Genomic DNA, 7,973 nt, shown 5'->3' on the forward strand with positions numbered 1-7,973 from the left:
AGAAATAGCAATAACCTCAGCTATGCAGATGACACCACCCTTATGGCAGAAAGTGAAGAGGAACTAAAAAGCCTCTTGATGAAAGTGAAAGAGGAGAGTGAAAATGTTGGCTTAAAGCTCAACATTCAGAAAATGAAGATCATGGCATCTGGTTCCATCACTTCATGGGAAATAGATGGGGAAACAGTGGAAACAGTGTCAGACTTTATATTTTTGGGCTCCAAAATCACTGCAGATGGTGACTGCAGCCATGAAATTAAAAGACACTTACTCTTTGGAAGAAAAGTTATGAGCAACCTAGACAGCATATTCAAAAGCAGAGACATTACTTTGCTGACTAAGGTCCGTCTAGTCAAGGCTATGGTTTTTCCAGTAGTCGTGTATGGATGTGAGAGTTGGACTGTGAAGAAGGATGACTGCTGAAGAACTGATGCTTTTGAACTGTGGTGTTGGAGAAGACTCTTGAGAGTCCCTTGGACTGCAAGGAGATCCAACCAGTCCATTCTGAAGGAGATCAACCCTGAGATTTCTTTGGAAGGAATGATGCTAAAGCTGAAACTCCAGTACTTTGGCTACCTCATGCAAAGAGTTGACTCATTGGAAAAGACTCTGATGCTGGGAGGGATTGGGGGCAGGAGGAGAAGGGGACGACAGAGGATGAGATGGCTGGATGACATCACTGACTCAATGAACGTGAATCTGAGTGAACTCCGGGAGTTGGTGATGGACAGGGAGGCCTGGCGTGCTGCGATTCATGGGGTTGCAAAGAGTCGGACACAACTGAGTGACTGAACTGAACTGATACTCAATAGAATATTACTCAGCCACAAAAAGAATGAAATAATGCCATTTGCAGCAACATAGATAGACCTAGAGATTATATTAAGTAAAGTAAATCAGGCGGAGAAAGACAAATATCATATATCACTTACATGTGAAATTTAAATTGTGGTACAAATGGATTTATTTACAAAACAGAAACAGACTCACAGACACAGAAGACAAAGGGGGAGGGATAAATTAGGTTTTTGGGATTAGCAGATACAAACTACTGTATAAAATACAGACAACAAAGTCCTACTGTGTAGCACAGGGAGCTATATTCAATATCTTATAATGAAAAAGAATATATATATACATACATATGTATAACTGAATCACTTTGCTGTACAGCAGAAACTAACACATTTAAAATAAATAATATAAAAATAACACATTAAACTAACATTTAAAATAAATAAAATAAATTTTAAAATAAATAAAAGGAGCTATGTTTCCAATGTTGAAGAAAAAAGATAATAAAAATTACCCAAAATAAATTTAATTTTAAGTACTAATGCTGAGCTGCTTGGGTAGGCTGAAAGAATGTGGCCATTCCCCAGTTCACGCCAAAATCACCCAAGAAAGTGACTTTGAGAAGCCAGGCTGTGTTTCTTGATCTCAGCATCCTTAGAACACACCCATATATATGAAGGATGACAGATGCTCAAATGGGTTGCTTTTTAATTTTAGTTACATGGGCATGTTTAGAGTAAAGAGCAGCCGGCAGCATAAGATTGTGGTCTTTAATTAACTGATAAATGTCTACTGAAAAGTCACTATTGTAAAAAATGTTACCAGGGGCCAAGTCCTGCCCTGAGGGACCCAGCATCTGGAGGGGAGGGAGGAGAATACCTCTAACTGCATGTGGAGGCAGTGTGAACTCTGGCATGCTGAGTGTGCAAGCTCAGAGGTACCGCAGTCCAGAGGAGAGAGGGGCCACTTGACAAAGGGCAGCAGAATTTACAGATAAAATAAATCTTGAGTGAGGTCTAGTTAGGAACCAGAAGGTGAGTTAACTATCTAAGACATAGGTGTGGAAGTCAGAGATATCAGACAGGCCTACGGGCTTAGCAGAGAATCAGCAATGAATAGGCACAGAATATCTTTAAACTCCAGACTAACACATGTAAAGTTTATCTGGTAGTTTCTGGGAAAGCTTGAGCAAGAGAAGGATAGGATTACAGTGATATTCTGGGAAGATTAGTGCTCCTAGGGGTATAGGAGTGGAAAGAAAGCGAAGCAGGGAGACAGGTCAGTAGATGTAATCACTCAAGCATGATAATGAGGGTGGAGCCAGGAAGATTCCAAAGTGAAACAGAATTAGGTTTTGGTCTCCGACTAGCTGGGGCCAGAAAGGGAATTGCAAGGGAGTATAACAAAGCATTCAGAAAGGAAAGACACAAAACAAAGACACTGGTTAAAAATGGTTTATGCAAATATTCTTTTTTTTTTTTCAAAGATCTTGTAGGAAAGTCCCTCCTTTGTTATATTTCCTCTACATGAACATTTCTCCTTTATTCTTAATTTAGGACTGAGTCAAGGATATGACAAAATGACTTTGGATTCACGAAGACAAGTGGTGGAGTCTGAGAATGGAAAAAGTCCCCAGACTAAAGAGCTCTTAGAGAGAGACGTGGGTTTGAATCAATTCTGAACCCTTAAGGGAAGTGAAGTCACTCCATCGTGTCCAGCTCTGCGACCCCATGTACTGTAGCCTGCCAGGCTCCTCCATCCTTGGGATTTTTCCAGGCAAGAATACTAGAGTGGGTTGCCATTTCCTTCTCCAGGGGATCTTCCTAACCCAGGGATTGAAACCAGGTCTCCTTCATTCCAGGCAGACTCTTTACCCTCTAAGCCACCAGGGAATCCTTAACTGAAAGCAATCTGTGTTTAGTTTCCACAAAGCAGTTTTGACAGAAACCCTCATGCAGACTGGCCTCCCCTGTCTTGGTGTGCTGGGACCTGTCCATTGGGTTCATCTTTGATTACATAGTCAGTTTCATATGGATTTAGAGTTAACAGGGAGGAGGCAAGTTTGATGATACACATGAGACATGCACAATTGTGCTAATTACTTCTGAAGCACTGTGTGAATGTTCTCGAGAAATCAGCATATCTTTAGAAAGCATATACCCGAGGAGTAGTTTCCAAACTTTTTGTTATAAGGAACATTCATTAATGTTTAACAACTGCAGGATGGTAGTTATTTTCACTATCCACTAATTGAAAAAAATACAGATTATATATGGATGATAAAAAATAAAGGTTCCTTACTCAGAAGGAATTTAAGGCCCAAAAGTTAGAAACTACTGCTTGTTCCTACACTGCAATGTGTTTAAAGAGCCCAACTTAAGAGATATCAGGCCTCTCATCTTCATCAAAGAGTATATTTACCCACAGTCCTCATGCAAAAAACACCTATGTATGATTTCATGGACCCATATAGAATACAACAATTAATCAATTCTATTACACACGGCACATGTATAGAAATAGATCATAGAATATAAAGCAGGTGTTAATAAGTTTTGAAAAATCAGAATTATACAGAAAAAAGCCTTTTCAAAGTTAAGAAGAAAAACTTTTAAAATCCCAGTATGCTTAATAATATGAAAGTATTTAAACAACTCTTAAGTCAAAAAAAATCTCAAAGAGAATTTTGAATTATTATTAATTGAATAATATTTAAGGTACCGCATGTTGATAGTTCTGAGTACAGCCAAAGAAATGTCAAGGAAATTTTATCATTTTATTGTTTATTTATTTATTTTTTAATCTTGAATGCATTTTATTTTTATTTTATTTATTTTTTTCTTTTTACTTTACAATATTGTATTGGTTCTGCCACACATCAACATGAATCCTCCATAGGCGTACACATGTTCCCCATCCTGAACCCCCCTCCCACCTCCCTCCCCGTACCATCCCTCCGGGTCATCCCAGTGCACCAGCCCCAAGGATCCTGTATCAAACCTGGACTGGTGATTTGTTACTTATATGATATTATACATGTTTCTATGGCATTCCCCCAAATCATCCCACCCTCTCCCTCTCTCACAGAATCCAAAAGACTGTTCTATACATCTGTGTCTCTTTTACTGTCTCACATACAGGGTTATCGTTACCATCTTTCTAAATTCCATATATATGTGTTAGTATACTGTATTGGTGTTTTTCTTTCTGGCTTACTTCACTCTGCATAATAGGCTCCAGTTTCATCCACCTCATTAGAACTGATTCAAATGTATTCTTTTTAACGGCTGAGTAATAATCCATTGTGTATATGTACCACAGCTTTCTTATCCATTCATCTGCTGATGGACATCTAGGTTGCTTCCATGTCCTGGCTATTATAAACAGTGCTGCAATGAACATTGGGGTACACGTGTCTCTTTCAATTCTGTTTTCCTCGGTGTGTATGCCCAGCAGTGGGATTGCTGGGTCATAAGGCAGTTCTATTTCCAGTTTTTTAAGGAATCTCCACACTGTTCTCCATAGTGGCTGTACTAGTTTGCATTCCCACCAACAGTGTAAGAGGGTTCCCTTTTCTCCACACCCTCTCCAGCATTTATTGCTTGTAGACTTTGGATCACAGCCATTCTGACTGGCATGAAGTAATCTCAAAAATACACAAGCAACTCCTGCAGCTCAATTCCAGAAAAATAAACGACCAAATCAAAGAATGGGCCAAAGAACTAAACAGACATTTCTCCAAAGAAGACATACAGACATACCTATGGCTAACAAACACATGAAAAGATGCTCAACATCACTCATTATCAGAGAATGCAAATCAAAACCACAATGAGGTACCATTTCACGCCAGTCAGAATGGCTGCTATCCAAAAGTCTATTGTTTATTTTAGAAAAGTAAAATGACAAAAATTAAACACTTAAAAGTTAGAGGGAAAAAATTATATTCAATAGAATAAGCCATAAGAAAGTAAAAAAGGAAAATAATAAATTTGAGCAAAAATTAACATATAGAAAAAAGAACAATAGAGAATCAGTTCAGTTCAGCTGCTCAGCCATGTCCAAGTCTTTGCAACCCCATGGACTGCAGCATACCAGCCTTCCCTGTCCCTCACCAACTCCTGGAGCTCACTCAAGCTCATGTCTTTTGAGTCAGTAATGCCATCCAACCATCTCATCCTCTGTCATCCCCTTCTCCTTCTGCCTTCAGTCTTTCCCAGCATCAGGGTCTTTTCCAATGAGTCAGTTCTTCATATCAGGTGGCCAAAGTATTGGAGCTTCAGCTTCAGCATCAGTCCTTCCAGTGAACACACAGGACTGATTTCCTTTGGGATTGACTGGTTGGATCTCCTTGCAGTCCAAGGGACTCTCAAGAGTCTTCTCCAACACCACAGTTCAAAGAGCATCAATTCTTCAGCCCTCAGCCTTCTTTATGATCCAACTCTCGTATCTATACATAAGAAGAACTAAAGAGCCTCTTGATGAAAGTGAAAGAGGAGAGTGAAAAAGTTGGTTTAAAGCCCAACATTCAGAAAACTAAGATCATGGCATCCAGTCCCATCACTTCATGGCAAATTGATGGGGAAACAGTGGCAGACTTTATTTTTAGGGGCTCCAAAATCACTGCAGATGGTGATTGCAGCCATGAAATTAAAAGATGCTTACTCTTTGGAAGGAGAGTTATGACCAACCTAGATAGCCTATTCAAAAGCAGAGACATTAAGGTCCATCTAGGCAAGGCTATGGTTTTTACAGTGACCATGTATGGATGTGAGAGTTGGACTATAAAGAAAGCTGAGTGCTGAAGCATTGATGCTTTTGAACTGTGGTGTTGGAGAAGACTCTCGAGAGTCCCTTGGACTGCAAGGAGATCCAACCAGTCCATTCTGAAGGAGATCAGTCCTAGGTGTTCTTTGGAAGGAATGATGCTAAAGCTGAAACTCCAGTACTTTGGCCACCTCATGTGAGGAGTTGACTCACTGAAAAAGACTGATGGTGGGAGGGACTGGGGGCAGGAGAAGGGGACGACAGAGGATGAGATGGCTGGATGGCATCACCGACTCGATGCACATGAGTTTGGGTGAACTCCGGGAGTTGGTGATGGACAGGGAGGCCTGGTGTGCTGCAATTTCTGGGGTCACAGAGAGTCGGACACGACTGAGAGACTGAACTGGAACTGGAACTGAAACTGGAAAAACCACAGCTTTGACCATACAAACCTTTGTTGGCAAGGTAGTATTTTGGCTTTTTAATATGCTGTCTAGGAGTAAACCTTAGTTCCACTGAAACCTTTCAGAGTCACACAGGGAAGCTCTTTCTCATGAAATACCAAATGTCACTAGATAGACAAGACTAAGGCCAAAGGAAAGTGAAAATCTCATTACTTATCCTAAAAATGTTCCTATCCCTTGTCATGGGTTAGGGGTTGTTTTGGTGGTGATTCTTTCCTGAATGCAACGTGTGAACAGAAGGAAGAACCAAATTGCTAGAGTCAAGAGAAGGGTAATTGCAGAACTTTGCACAAAAGGGGAAATAAAGAGTTGAGTCAGCTGGCAGAGAATAGGAACCTTGATGGGGAAGAACATAGATGTCTAGAGGATAACTTTATTAATTTTCCACAGTATGACTTCAATATAAAACCTCTTTCTTGCCTCATCTCTTTCTCATTAACTTATTATGGAGTTAGGTCTTTTTCAGACGTGTGACAAAGAACACAGCACAGTCTGAGGGAGGCCAAGGGGTGGTGGGTAACATTCAGGGGACAGATTTATCAGAGCTCAAGTCATAAGATTAAACCTTAATTTAAGAAAATATTTCTTGAGGCAACTAAAATAATATAGCACAGGTCCTCCAAGCTCTGGCAAACAAATCCAGAGGAATGGATCATTCTATGTCCCTTGGATTCTATCAGTTTCACTAAGGCTGGTATTCTGGGTTATAGAAGAAAGGGGTTATTTCATTTAATCTGGAGCATAACTGTGTGAGGAAGATGATGGTATCCCTATTTCAAACTAAATCTGAAATTCAGAGAGGTCAATCACTTACAGGTTCACCCAATAGAGGTAGAGACCAGATCCCAACCAAGAGGGTCGGATTCTCCAAGCCATCCCCTCCCATCTCACCCCCACAAGGGCACAGATAGTAGAGCTGACCTGTGGGGAAAATCTGAGCACTGGGTTGTGAGTGGGACACAAGTGAAGGATCCCCTCCAGTTTCTGATCTCAGGAGAAGACCTCAGATCTGCTTGTGTTCAAGCCCTTGCCTAAGGCCAGAATCCTACACCACTCAATGCATGTAAGACAAGATTTGGGTGTAAAAAAAGTCTACGCTTAAGGTTCAGTTCACAAAGCAATTTCATACTCAATCAGTGCAATAACCCTGTGAGGTAAGCAAGGCATACTTCATTCTTATGACTAAGTCTTAGGGAGGTTAAACCCAAGGTCTTTGAGGAATTTATTTTGTGAATCTTTATTTATTTATGAATCTTCATGAAATGTCATGTGACATAATTCCTAAGATCATATAGTAGCCTCAGGGCTTAAACATAGGACTGTGTTTTTAAGTCTATATATCTTACCCCTACGTAGCCACCTCTACTTGTGTTCTTTGATCTTGATATCTTAGTTGAATAAGCTCTTGCAATCAGGACTGCCCTGTGAGTCTGTGCAGGCTGTGCCCTGCACAACTTTGAAGGATTTATTCTAAGCTACATGAATGTGAATGGCACATCCTCAATTTATGGTGCACATTGTGGAGAATTGTTTGCAACAGCCCTGACATAATGCAGAATCTGAGGTGGCTTTGAGAAAGGAAAATGTAATAATTATGAAAAAATGATTCTCATAACATGTACAAGTTTGTATGAAAGCTGTATAGGCCATGGTGCAAGGAGTATTTCCAACTAGTTTTTACGCAGGGGCCTATTCTCTTATAAGAATTAAGCCCTTGACATTAGATGAGTATCTGTATGGGTCATAACATGCCATGGAGAAAGAGTTTGCTGTAACTGATATTGACAGTACACTGTATTCTCTTTCTGATTTATTTGATGCACATTTACTAAGCATCAAGTTATGAATGAGACATTCCAGGGACATGGCGCAGTGTCTGCCTAAAAGGGGGTTAGAAATTCCCTGGGGAGAAAACACACTTAGGATTTAATTTAAAAAATAACAAAT

The sequence above is a fragment of the Budorcas taxicolor genome, chromosome 16, assembly GCF_023091745.1.
Source record: "Budorcas taxicolor isolate Tak-1 chromosome 16, Takin1.1, whole genome shotgun sequence".
In the NCBI taxonomy this organism is placed as follows: Eukaryota; Metazoa; Chordata; class Mammalia; order Artiodactyla; family Bovidae; genus Budorcas; species Budorcas taxicolor.